Genomic DNA, 14,424 nt, shown 5'->3' with positions numbered 1-14,424 from the left:
TTGCATAAACATGATTATGGAATCAAATATTTTTTTTCATAATAGAGTGGGTCATATCTAAATCCCAAGGAAGAACATTTAGTATGATCAAACTCCACGCATTTGAATAACACAATATATTTGAAACTTTTAAACATCCATGATCAGGCAAATCAGGCAAATTATACAAAAGTATGAAGGCTATTGCTTAACGCATTGTAAGCCGCCCTGAGTCTCCGGAGAAGGGTGGCATATAAATCAAAATTTAAAAAAATTAAAAAATTTTTTAAAAAATATTGTATGTTAATAACAGACACCCCTCCTCCCAAACCAGACAGCCGCTCCCCAAGCAATCCCCACAAATCTTCAAGGTGCCTTTAAAGCCCTACATGGCCTGGGACAAGGTTATTTAAAAGATTGTCTTTTCCCAGTTACATCTACCCAACCCCAACAGAGTTGAACAGGTAGGATATACTACAGGTCCCCTCTCTTAAGGAGGTTCATCTAGTACAAGGGTGTCAAACTCACATCGTCACAGCATCATCACGTGACGCATCGTGACTTTTTCCCTCTTTGCTAAACTGGGCATGGGTGTGGCCCACACGTGATGCATGTGGTCCGTGGGCCGCGAGTTTGACAGCCCTGATCTAACAGAACCAGGAAAAAGGACCTTCTTCATGGTGGCTTCCTCCCTGTAGAACAGTGGTTCTCAACCTGTGGGTCGGGACCCCTTTGGAGGTCGAACAACCCTTTCACAGGGGTTGCCTAAGACATCGGAAAACACATATTTTCAATGGTTTTAGGAATAATTTTATGGTTGGGGGTCACCACAACATGAGGACCTGTAATAAAGGATCGTGGTATTAGGAAGGTTAAGACCCACTGCTGTAGAACATCATCCTTACAGAAATTACCTTAACATTCTTTTGAAAAGCCCTAAAGACATGGTTTTGCCAGTGGTCCCGGAGATCTCAGGGTGATATGGAGCCCATCAAGTGGTTGCTTTGATTGTTGTCACCAGTCCCGGGGGCCGGGGAGGAGTTATTAGGCTTTACCTAACGTTTGTGATATTTCTGATTCTTAGGATAAGATACCAGAAAAAATATATTTCAATAAATCCATCCTGGCTTAGACAATGAAATCAAACTTGCAATCCAAAACAGAAAAAGCTGACCATGGTCTATGGTATTAGAATGAGGAAGGGAATCCTTCCTTGAAGAAGGCACCATCAAAATGAGGACTTTATATTGTCATATTTTGCTGCCTAACAGTCTGTTTTTGAATATTTAAAGCTATAGGCATGTGTTTACTCAGATAACACACTTCATGAAGGAACTGCCCTCAATGATTATTTTGCAATGTATATGCAAACATAGTGGCTTCATTCCAGATCTTCTAATGTGTAACTTTGACTCTGGTTTTTCCTTCCTTTTCTTTTATCCCTTTCCCATCTTTCTGTTCTGTTTTGATGTAGTGTCATTTAGATTGTAAACCTCAGGGCAGAAATGCCTTGTTTTCATTGATTGAACCTAAGTCACTGTGTGATGTTTTTTTCAACTTTAGAGCAGGGTATAAATACTTTAGGTAGTAGATAAACACAATCTCAATTTTAAGGCAATTCGTGCTATTTGCTCTAAGAACAATCTTCTCCTGTTTCATTGTCGATAAATTGCACAGTGTATCAGATATCACAGGGATAAAAGTAACATAAATCTTTAATTTAAAATAATAGTGAAAAAGCCCAAATATATGTTGTTGGATGTATGGATATTATTGTAATGGCCACTGAACTAAGGTCACAGAGACACAAATTCAATTGCATTTGGGCCATAGAAGTTCATTGGGTGACTCTGGGTCAGCAGAATCACTCAGCTGAACCTATCTCCCAGGACTGCTGTGGAGAAAATTGAGGGAAGAAGGGTTATGATGCAGCCTTGAGCTTATATTTATTTCTGATAAATATAGGCATTGCAATTTCCATATTTATGAAAACCACAATGGGAAAAATATCCCCAAAATGTCAAACAGAAAAGATCCGAGTGTCATATTGCTGGCAACCCATTTCTAATCTTCGAATGACCTCACCCAATTCTGATGTGTGTTTTTTAATATTACAGATGTTGAACCATAAAACAGAAGAAGGGTATTGTTCCCGAGAAAGACACAGATGCAAGGGATATGCAATAATAAAATGGATTTTTACTCTGCATGAAGCACTATCATCAAACCCTACTAAAATAACAGGATGATCACAAATTTTCTAAGAGGCCATTGTGATGTATCAAGCAGATACCATAGGTAAAGAAAATAACTGACAGATTAATAAAATTAATTTCTTTCACTATTACTGAATAAAAGAGTAGGACATGTCACCTACAGTAATAGCTGCTTCTTCAGCATTACAAGTACTAATTAGGTAAGTATATTCTTTGTTATTCTTAATATTCTCATTTTAAAATAATTTTTCTTCATATTGTCTCTTTCATATGCGTAGCCTGCATATCAACAATGGAACAATACTATTTATTTCAAGTGTATAACTTTTACCTGGATCATTGTATTACTTTTCCATAACTAAACAGTTATTCAGTAGGGATAGTGATTCAACAACTATATGTTTACGAGAACCTTAAAATACTCAGGTATTATAGCATGTAATGCATTGTTCTGCAGATTAGGGACAGGTCAGGAAGGCACTCACATGACCAGACCTGATTTTTTTGACTATCCAAATCACACAGGCATTAAGCAACTCCATTCTCCACAATTCATGTTTTTTTTCCTGGAAACCAGCAAAAAAATGTCACAAATAGCCATCACATGACCACAGAACATTGCAACCAGTTGTAAATATTGACCCATTGCAAAGCACATGAAATGTAGTCATGTGATAGGGGAGGAGGAGGATGTTTCACAACAATCGTAAGCGTTTCACGGGCTACTAAACAATCGACCCTAAGTCTTCAAGATTAGAAAAGATATATATTTAACTGAATTTACTTTGCTTCATTCATGGAATTTTACAGACAATCCAACAACATGGTATTCTTTCTAAGCTTTCCATTGTTTTTCTATTTCCCTCCTATTTAAACATCCATAAAAGAAGTGAGGGGAAAATCTATGAATTTTTTTAAGTATTGATGCTTCATGAATCAACTTTGGACTTTTTTTCAGTGTGGGAAATAAATAGTTACATTCAAGTAAAGGAAATATTCTATGTTATCCAACAACTATTTTGTAAAATGACCTTCGTTTATTAGGTCATTATCATCATCCATACATCCCACATTTGATGCTCTTCTGATCTCAGGCTATAACCCTATCATCACACATAAAAGTATATAGGCCACAATAATTTATGACAGTTATTTGGGGATTAGGCTTTAAGATTTAGTTGTTTGTTTAAAAGACTGAAATGACTACCCCTCTGAAAATAATCAACTAATTCACAATCAAGTAGTCTCTTTCAACTTGGCTTCAAACATCCAGTTTTGTAGTTTTCTGGACGACAGTATGAAAATGACTTGGAGACAATATCTACATTTATTGCTGACTGGAAACCCTGAATGGGATTTTGCATAAAACAGAAAAAAAATGAATTTATTTAGGATTTTTATGATATAATCTAGGATATAATCAAGGATTATGTAACTTTAGAGAAATAAATAAATCTATAATTGTACTTATAATTACTATAGAGAAGATCCAAAGCCACTTTTCTGTTTTTTCTTTCTTTTCTATTTTTCTTTTACTTTTTCTTGCACTTTTAACTCTTCTGGATTTCTTTCTCTTTCTTTTTTCCTTCTTATTCTATATTAGTTTGTATTAAAGTGCATGTGTATATACATATGTATGTATGTATGTATATTTAAATTATACATGTAAAAAAAGGAAGTGATTTGCCATTGGTTCCTTCCAGCATTGTTAAGAGAAAAGCTGTGGTAGCAGAACATATAATGATTGTCAGCCCTGGAGGCCATTTTTTTCTTTGGATCTTCCAAGTAACCCTGACAATGATATTATACAATAGTGATGCAATGGCCAAATTGCAGAAAGTCTAGATTCATATATATATATATATATAAATTATATCATGAATTCTTCCATGAATGTCCACTTAGAATCATCAAGAATACCTCTCCTGTTTATAGGTATTAGATGGTAATCTAATCCCATTTTAAAGTTAGGAAAAATAAACTTTCCACTTGCTCCTTATAAATGTCCACTTAATACTGAATGCTGCTTAGCATTCGGCCTAGCTCAAGTCACAATATTGATGATCCTTAACTGAGTCATACCACATCTGTTCCAGAAAAAAAATGGAAAAATGCTAAAGAAATTTTACTTTGGAAGAAATACATCAGTGACGGTAAACTGTAGTTACCTTTAAATCCTATATAAGAACAAATGGTGTTTTTTTTTTTAAAAAAGAAAAAAACACTGCACATTTGTTTGTTGGTTTAAAACCTATCTCAGCATCTTAGTGTGAACATATGCCATTCTGTCACATCGTCAATATCCATATGCCACAGCTGCTGCTTTCCAGGGTTGGGCTTCTTATGTTTGATTGCTGACCAATCAAAAGGTGGTGTAACCTAGTATAGAAACAGTCTCCCATTCATGAAGGAGTTAAGCAATTTCCTTACTCTCTCCTTCTAGCACAGCAAGCAAACAGACAGGCCTATGATATTTCATACTGAGGTGAGGTGAATCTATTACAATACTAAAGAAGTAACAAAACTAAAACAATGTTGTAGAACATTGGAACATTCCAAGTTTGGAGCTTCCAAAAAGGTTGGAACATTCAAGTGTCAGAAATGGCAGTGGTAAGCCCCAAACATTAAAACAGAAGATGTACATCTGGTCGCTACCAGACTCTGGATTGTTCAAGAATCTTTCATTTGTACTCAACTGTTTGAATAAATTTTGGGGCTCACTTCTGAGCATTCTTTCTACAAGTGATGGAAGTCACTTTTGTTCAGATGAAATATGCATCTGATGAAATATGTTATCATCTTGGTGCCTTGGTGCCTTTCAAGTATTTTAGATTTCAACATGATCAACACCCAGGCTGCAGAGTTAATGAAAGCAGCTGTGAGAGTTGTTATCCATGAAAGCACCTGGTTTCTGTTCTAATACATTAAAGATTGTAAGAACAATCTTGATTGTCACTGTAGAATTTTGCCTGTTACACAACATAGAACTGGGCATAAGATTAAAAAACATTGGTCTCCTATAATGCTGAGACTTCTCCAAATATAATAAAATAAAAATAAAAATAAAAATAAATATGATCTTTTGGCTGTTCTGCTGGATATTGTGTGGTGGACTGAAATTATGTTTCCGATGCCACCCTTTAAAAGTTAACCAGGAAAGTTTTAATAGAGAGTTATCCCTTTATCTTCCTACTTAACTATCAATTATTCTTCCTCTTTTTTGTTTAATTCCCAAGCTAAAAATTCTTAAGCCTTTTGTAGCTCTTCCATTTGTATTTCAATGAACCTCTCATGACAGGTTTCTAGTCATTATTTTTGATCCATTATCAACATTCAAGTTTTGTTATTTAATTAACAGTCAAGACAGAAAATAGGATTATTCCAACCACAATATAAAACCAGAACAAAATCATCTCAAGGACGCTTGAAATGCTCCCTTTTATTCTATGTTATTAAACTTTCATCCTAGAAAAAGCATGCAAACAAGCAAGTATTTCTAAATGCACTTTTTAAATCAATACAAATAAAATAATACTTAACTGCATTTTCTAATTTTCAGAACATTTAAAATTAAAACAATTTCTCCAGCCACCCTGGTTGTTTGACTTGACTGCTCATTCAGGCATGATGGTTATTTATCACATTTGTTACAAATATTCATAAGAAAGGAATAATGAAAGGTATGACTCTTCATTTATTTAAATACCCCATTGGTAAAAAATGAGCACAACAAATTTCTTCCCAACAACCTGCTTAAAAGTGCATGAACACAGTTTGCAAAAATTGATTCCTTTGGTTGGCCTTGTTCCTCAAGATTGATTCAGTATGAAAGGGAAAGATTTTGATCTTTGACACTCTACTAATAAACAATCCCTTTTCAAACTATTCTGAGTTTCACTGTGTAATCCTGCTATCTATTATCACCAAAGATATGTTTTTGGGTTACATTTATTTGTATTCCACTTTTATTATTTTTACAAATAACTCAAGGTGGCAAACTGTTCTAGGCTGAAGAACAATGGTATAGCAACTTAGAAAGAATCTAAATCTAATTGCAAACATAAATCTGCTTTAAACTACCATGTTTCTCTGAAAACAAGACCCTGTCTTAAATTTTTTTGAACCCTGAAATAAGTGCTTGGCCTTATTTTTGGGGAGGTCTTATTATTTTGGGGTACGTGGACCAAGATGGGGCTCAACTTGCCATCTTACCTGATTTCCAGCTCTGCATTTAAATATTTTCAGGGAGGGCTTATTTTCAGGGGGAGGCTTATTTTAGCATATGCACTTAAAAGCCCAATTGGGCTTATTAACAGGGGATGTCTTATTTTCGGGGAAACAGAGTAAAAAAAAACAGAATGAAAAAAATGTTAATGTTGGGATTAATATAACATTCTGCCAGACTTTATAAATGATCTTGTAATTTTCAAATGGTGTTCACATTTGTACTTACATTTAACAACTGATTTTTGGAAGTGGAAATTAAGATATAAGAAATTGTCTCTAGAATTTTTTATGTGACAAAAATCATTTGTTTAGCGTCTTACAGCACAGAATAATTATTGAATTACAAGTAGGATGGTTCTAACAAGATTTCTCACTAATAAAAACATTTCACACTGTGGGGCAAAAAATAATTTAGGAAGCTGACTTCAAGGTTGTTCATATGGATGCCATGCATTTGTTTTTAGATACAGCTTATTAAGCAAACAGAAGGTGTTAAAGCTTAAACCATATGCCTAACAATTTCACTGGTATCAATGGCGCTCTAATGTGCTTCACTTTGCCTCAATGGAGTCTAGCCGTGCTTATTCAATTTTTATATTCATCCTTCCCCTATATTCATTCGATATACATACCAAGTAGGATTCTGATGTCCGAGAAGAATCTGTAAAGCCTGTAAATGTAGCTAAAAAATCCCCATGGCCTTCAAGTCAACTAAGTATTGACAATAAAGACTCTTTTAAAACCTAAAGACTGAGTTTAAATGCCAGGCAATCATGGGAGATTTTGCTTAGGTGATGTCATTACAAGACCTTAATTAGAATAATTTCTGTTCATGAATTCAGAATATCAAGCATTAACTAAAAAGTCTGCTTTTCTTCCCTCAGAAAGCTTTGGTTGGCAAAAAGATAAGATAGAAAAAAATATTTGATAGATGTATGCAAAGCATGTAAATGTAAGGAATGACAACATCTCTTGTGACCGCTGAATACAGCTCCTCCAATAAAGCTTTTCTTCTTGAAATACTTAACTAATTTCTTCCAACCTCTAATCTACCCACTTTCTTCTTATTTAAACCAAAAATAGCATGTCATTAACATGCAAACTCTGGACAATAGTTATTAGATTTATTTACAACTACATTATTTTAAGAAAGTGATTCTACACCATGCTTTTTCCATTTATGGACAATTATTAAAAACAGTGGGTTATTGTATAACAAAGAAAAAACATAATATGGGGGTTTCAATTTTAGGCTTTAATGTTATGCATATTTACTTGGGAATAAATTCCACTGAGTACAGTTTACTTTTAAATATATACAAATAAAATTGCACTGTTAGTCATGGATTAGATCAGCTTTTAACAGTCTTAGGTCCAGGCAGCAGCAAAGGAGACAGCAAAAGATCACATATCTGTGATGATGTAATCACTCAAATGTCATAATTTATTTATTTGCATTAGCCCTGATGCAAGTATGCAATCAGGAAATTTACAAGATCATATCATCATATCTTTAGTTGGTTTGAAATTGTGTTTTGCTGCAGTTCTATAGCTAGCTTCTTAAAGATATACTGCTTTAATTTCAAGCCATTCCTTTATAGAGAAAGAGGAATAGATCCACTGACATTGTTTTTTATGGCCATTGTAATCCCTTGTTTTGGGCTGGGGTCAGGGCAACTGAATGGAGCTGAGCGTTTAATGGCTGGATGTCCTTCCTGACACCTACTTGCAGTTCACAGCAGATATTTTCTCTTTGCGCCTTGATAGAGGAATGTGTCGCTGCATAGGATTGAACTTTCTATCTTCCGAGTGGGAACCGAGTATCTTCACCTCTAGGCCATTGCGCCGCTCAAATAGATTTACTGACATTAAGGATATTTAAATTCATAATTGATTTGAATAAGACTGCTTTAAATATGCCATCATTATCCATCATCATCATTTAATTATTTTATTGAATTTATATTCTGTCCGTCTCTCAATAACCACCTCTTGTGGGATTTGGGCTAAGCCACTAGCTAAATATTACATTTTTGCTATAAACTAAGGACTGCATTCCAAATCTCAAGTTTCACTGATTCTTCCCAATGACCTTCTAAGTAGCAGAACCCTGCTTTTCATAATTTCTGTTTTTAAATGATCAGTATATGTTACAAATAAGACACAAATCTGTGGAAATATGTGGAAATGTATTTTTGATGAAACCTAAACACATGAACATATATTACAAACATGTGGGGACAATCATTTAAATATTATTTGAAACATTAAATGTTTCCAGATACGAGATAATTGTGAATCTAAAATAAAAATAATTCACACTGATTTGTTTACTTTTTAAAGCATGTTTTCGAACTTTTTGGTTTTTTTTAAATAGAGTACATCCTATTAGAAAAAAATAATCTGGATCATTTTACTGATTTTCATCTTGTCTTAATCTACTTCACAGATATGGGAATGACAAAATTCTCAAGTTGTCGTCTTAAAAATGAAAAGCTACAGATAGAAATAGCTGTTGCTGAAATATTACGCTGAGTTTAATACCAAATATGTTTTCCCAATTAATATCAAATCAGTCTGGGAAAGCAATTGGAAGAATAAATGAAATGCAGGGAGTGGCAACTAGGAAGATCACCTAAATAAACAAAAATAAATAGAATCATTCCAATTTCTGCCCTTTCTCCTAAAAAGATCTGCAAAGGATTTCCATAAACACAACACTTGCCAGCAAACTGATGACAACTCTTTGAATGGGAGGAGAGTGGGGGTGGGCAGGAAAGGCATCCATTATCCTGAAACCAATAATCTCATTTGCATGCATGAGATGCTCAGGCTAAATGATTTTCCATTTTATCTTTAGCAATAAATTAATAAATAATTTTGTGCTAACTTTGAGACAAGAAAAAATAGTAGTCAAGAGTCACATGAAATACAAATATATCATTAATTATTGCCACAGTTATCCATTTTAACTCATTACTTTTCTTCTAACATCAATCCCAATCTTTCAATCTGCACCAGGATTTTCAAAATTTAAGCCAGGAGAGGGCAACTTGGAAACCACATGCAACCTCTGAGTTGTTCTTGACATCTAATATGGCGGCATGCTATAAGGTGCATTAGGCCTCTGTATGTATTTTAGTAAACCTAAAATAGATAGATACAGTTAGACCTCAAGTTACAACCATAATGTCACCTGCCCATTAGTCGTAAGCCATAAAACAGGTTAGCCAATCCAAGTTTATGACTTTTTTTGTGGCAGTCATTAAGGTAATCACTCGGCCATTAAGCAAATGCACATTCATTAAACAAACAGTGCAGTCATTAAGCGAAGTGGAAGCACCAGTTTTCAGCAAAACTGTTGTAAAATACAGTTACATTACTGCAGAAAGATGTAAACGGACTCAAATGTAGCTATGTTCTAAAGTACGGTCATGTGACCTGGGGGGGCAACTGTTGGAATATCGGATCCAGGTCATAAATTTCGTTTTTGGGGTCAGTCGTAAATCTGAACGATCACTAAGCTAGAATGAAAACTATCTCTAGACCACCGGTGTCAAACTTGCAATGTCACATTGCCATCACATGACGTAGTGCAACATTTTTCCCCTTCGCAGAGCTGGGGGGGGGGCGTAGTCTGTGTGTGATGCATCCGGCCCACGGGCCGCTAGTTTGACAACCTTTATCTAGACAGACGGACCAAAAGGCAGATATCCCTAGCCATTTTGACCAGTTTAAAAGCAGAAACGGATGCTTTTAGCCTTCTCAAAGAAGTGCATATAAATGATATTAAAATCCAGTTTAATGTAACTTCTAAACAAAGGCCTGGATCGGCTTTGTGAGGGACTTAAAATTGAGCAATCACCAACATACTGAGCTACTCTCCAATTGTCTCTCACACAGAAATGCACTGGGAGGAAGTGGAGGAGACCTGTGGAGATTGACAGCTATTATAACCAAGCAAGAGAACTTTCATTCAACTGCAAAGACCACGAACTATGGGGAGTAGCATATCCTATGGGACTCCTCTTGGAGATTTGCTTGGAGCCCAAAAGCACCTAGAAGAGGAATAACCACAGTGAAAAATCATCTGATTCCCAATAATGCTGTTCTTGGTGCAAGAACATTTGGAAAAAAGGAAAAGGTTGTTTGTCACTTTAAAAACTATGAACAGAGTAACGATTATTCTGGGTGTTAAAGACATATTAATGTGGCAACACCACCAAAGCTATTGCCTATTTTGGGGGAAAGGGTTTGCTAAAGTAAAGTATTATATACAGTTTGTGGTGTCCAGTCCTTGGAGAGCAAAGAACCCTCACAAGGATGCAAATAAAAACTAGATTTGCAGCAGCATTTATTCTGTTCAAAGATATTTGCATCTGACCAGTAAAAATGAAGTTTGTTAAGCACATGTTCGTATTATGAGTGAAACTTGGAAAAAATCATTATGACAAACATATCCAAATTCATATCATACTCTGAGGAGCCTGCTTTTTTTTTTTTCTGTGTGCAGTTTCCTCTCCCCACCCCCCCACCCTCACATCTCTTTGACAAGCTCTATCATCCCAGTTCTGGTAGGCTGATCAACTACAGGCTCTTTTTCTGGAGATAAGAAGCTAATGGTAACTCATCATCATGACAACAGCCTCGAAACAATTTACTGTTGCGATGAAAAAGCAAGCACAGGTTGTTGCACAGATACTTTCCCAGAAAGCAGCGTTTTCAGCATGCTTATCTTCTAACCTCATTTGCTGGATGAATGAACGTTGCCAATAATGCAAGCTAAAATGTCACCATGACACATCACCCATGCAAAAACTGTGAATATATCAATGAGAGAATCAATAGGTCAAAAGTACCTAAGTGTAAATAACATGTCACTAATACATCGCACATTTTAACTCTTGTTTTTCCCTCTTCCTCATCCAAAGCACGTCTTTATGGAATTTCAAACACTACTGGAACTTCTGTTTAGAGTACCTGATGTGAATTCAAATCAATATATGAAGTTCGCCGTCTGGCTCGTTGCTCATATGGCTCTGGAGTTAATGTTTCCATAATCTAAAGGTAAATCTTTTTTTGAAGGTAAGTGACGGCGACAGCTTCACAGATTAGCTTGTGTCTTCTATCCATCTTATATTCTGGTTTCCCAACCAACTCTAATGGCAGATTGCAGACATTTTGTGGTTTCTTAGTTAGGCTCTTTTTCCAATAAAGGAAAATATTTGTAGCTCAAGGTTGAAATGAGGAATCCTTGGTGGTCTCTGTGCTTGGTTGTTTTCTTGCAGATGTTTCATCACCCAAACTAAATAACATCATCAGCACATCTGCAAGAAAACAACCAAGCTTAGAGAGCACCAAGGTTCTTTTCCCAGCAGCATGACCTTTCCTTCATATAGAAATGGAGCTGAAAAATATTCAGAGTACTTTTCAGAAGTGGCACTGGCTTGGCTGCTATCCTCACTGGGTCTTCACTCAGAATTATATTGTTGGCTGTGCCATTTGAAGGTCACATTGAAAAAATAATGTGTATAGGAAACAGATTTCCAGTATTTGGGATATTGATTTCTTATTTGATATACCCGAATATTAGCCTATTTTAATTACTTTATCCTTACCTCCCTCTGAGCCACCATCTAGATAAATATTAATTGCTTAATTTTTAATTGAGCAGCCTTTTTTCCCTTTAAGATAAAACAGCTAGGATTTTTAAACTCTTGCAACTCAGAGTCTGATTTGATTTTAACAAGATGCTTTCCCATCTAGGAGTATACATCAATCTCATTTTAAATTGAAAATAAAATAAAAATATCCTTTTAAGCGTAATACTTCAAATCGCTGTATGTATATGTTTGCATGTCTTCTATTTTCCTTTCACATTCGCTTTCAAAGAAATTACAGAGAGAGAGAGAGAGAGAGAGAGAGAGAGAGAGAGAGAGAGAGAGGGGGGGGGGGGGGGGAGGTATTCCAAAACAAAATTGTAGGAAGCCTTTACTTCAGAAAGCTTTTAGAAGTCTTGACAGCTAAATTTATGTCATCTTGAAGCAAGGACATCTAGATAATTTTATCATATTGCTAGATGCATTTTATTAAATGGTTTCAGACTGTCTATAGTGAGCTCCACTTACAAACTTTTATTTGTCATCCTAGAAATGATGTATGAATGGGTTCCCTAGAGCTGGTGTTCTCCATTTTTATACCTTAAATCCCAATAATTATAATACTATTGTATTGATTATTCATAATAAGTTTCTATGTTTTACAAGGTTCATCAATTTAATTTTTCTCCATTTAGAAGGAACCCCTCCAAGTTATTTATTTACATTACAGGTTGATAACCACTTCCCTAAAAAGTGTACTTTTCCAATCTTCAGCTTTTTAAATTGACTTTATGAAGTCATTGAGAGAGTATTATTATTATTGAAGCATTCATAATTTCTGGAGGCAAGTTGTTCCACTGACTAATTGTTTTCTCTCCCTCCCTCCCCCCCCCCCACCCCCTGTATTCTCATATTCATTCCTGCTAGAGCAATGGCACCCGGAAGATATTTTGAAACTCTGGTGGTGTTAGGACTGGAAAGAAAATCTAGGATTAGAAAATATGTTAGGAAAATCTGATTGACCCCAAGAAAGAACTGACTTCTGTAGACAGAGGAAAATATAAGGGTCCAGCTTAACTTTACTATATAAAGGCCGCTGTAGGACCACAAAAAAAGCAACCTCTATGGTGTGATGAGGAGAGATAAAATTAGTTAAGAATTTACTAAAATTTCTTCTTAAAAGGGAAAATTTTATATTTAAGATTCATTAGTAGTGCTTCTAAAATCTGAAGACAAAAGGAGTTTGTAGTAAAGATTTTCCTTACAAAAATTGTGGTCCCAGAACATATTTTTAAATTTCTAAAATCCACTTCCAAATAAATTCAACTGAAAAATATGAGATTAAACAAGAATTGATGACAGCTCCTAATCACAAAATCTAATTTTGTTTGACTGTCTTATATCCAGATACATTTTCAATTATAACCTCCTGTTTAGCAAGCATTCAATGTTTCAAGAGAATTGGGGGGAAAAGTCTTATGACCAGTTCTCACACTTATGACTATTGCAGCATCCCCAGTCACATAATCAAGATTCGGGCACTTGGCAACTGGCATGTATTTGCAACGTTTGCAGTGTCCTGGGGTCACGTGAACATTATTTGTGATCTTCTCAGCAGGCTTCTGACAAAGTTAATGGGTGGAAGCCAGATTTGCTTAATGATTATGTGATTTGCTTAACAGCTGTGGCAAAATAAGTTGCAAACTTGGGTGCAGTCACATGGTGACTCACTTAACTATATCACTTGGCGATGGAAGTTCCAATCCCAATTGTAAATTGAATTACATTTTGTTTTCTTTTTGTATTATGTTACTACATGGAACTCTCCTCCAATGTGGCTCAATGCTATCTGCATCAACTATGAGAAACTCCTTTTGCCTACAGCAAAAATGCCGAGCTGTGAGAAAACTGTTCATAATTTTTTTTTAAAAAAAAAGCCATATTATGGCTGTCATGGGGGGGTGGGAAGCAAGTATTGCCTTTTCCACAATAACTTCAAAATGGCACAGATGAGATCTCAGGACTTGATTTTGTGCTTCAAAAAGCTGGATTTCCTTCTGTTCTCAAGCAGATCATTTGCTGCATAAATAACAGCTCCCATAAATGTGAGTAAAACAGCAGGGCCTCACTTTGTGTGTTTCTTGTGCAACTATTTTTTTTTCAGTGCACACAAAATAAGATGCAATAAAATCCAGTTTTGAAATTGGTATAGTAACCAAACCCTCGCATTCTTGTGATATTTGATAGCAGGGTGTTGAAAATTGCCATAACCCCCAAGGACCCATCAATTTCTGACAGTTTTATAGGATTAGGAGGAGGAAGGTTTCACAGCAGTAGGGTGGTAATTTAAAACTGGGCCTCCTCTTGTGGTGTTTACAGATGCAAGCAGATAAGAGCTCACC

General features: G+C 35.5%; 1 long non-coding RNA gene across 31 annotated transcripts in view; it reads right to left on the bottom strand.

The window, feature by feature from the left end:
• Window positions 1–14,424, bottom strand: part of LOC117672539 (uncharacterized) — a 363,153-nt gene that overhangs the window by 213,371 nt on the left and 135,358 nt on the right. Inside the window, exon 1 of one of the 31 annotated variants that reach the window (XR_015733322.1) lies at window positions 894–1,042. The exons of the other annotated variants lie outside the window; for them this stretch is intronic. This is a non-coding gene — a long non-coding RNA (uncharacterized LOC117672539). Of the gene's footprint in view, window positions 1–893; window positions 1,043–14,424 lie in introns of those variants that run through there. 31 annotated transcript variants of the gene reach the window in all.

This window comes from Pantherophis guttatus, chromosome 3 (assembly GCF_059756535.1).
Source record: "Pantherophis guttatus breed Tessera chromosome 3, ASM5975653v1, whole genome shotgun sequence".
Classification (NCBI taxonomy): domain Eukaryota; kingdom Metazoa; phylum Chordata; class Lepidosauria; order Squamata; family Colubridae; genus Pantherophis; species Pantherophis guttatus.
The sequence above is the reverse complement of the archived record's forward strand: the minus strand, read 5'-3'. Positions and strand labels throughout refer to the sequence as shown.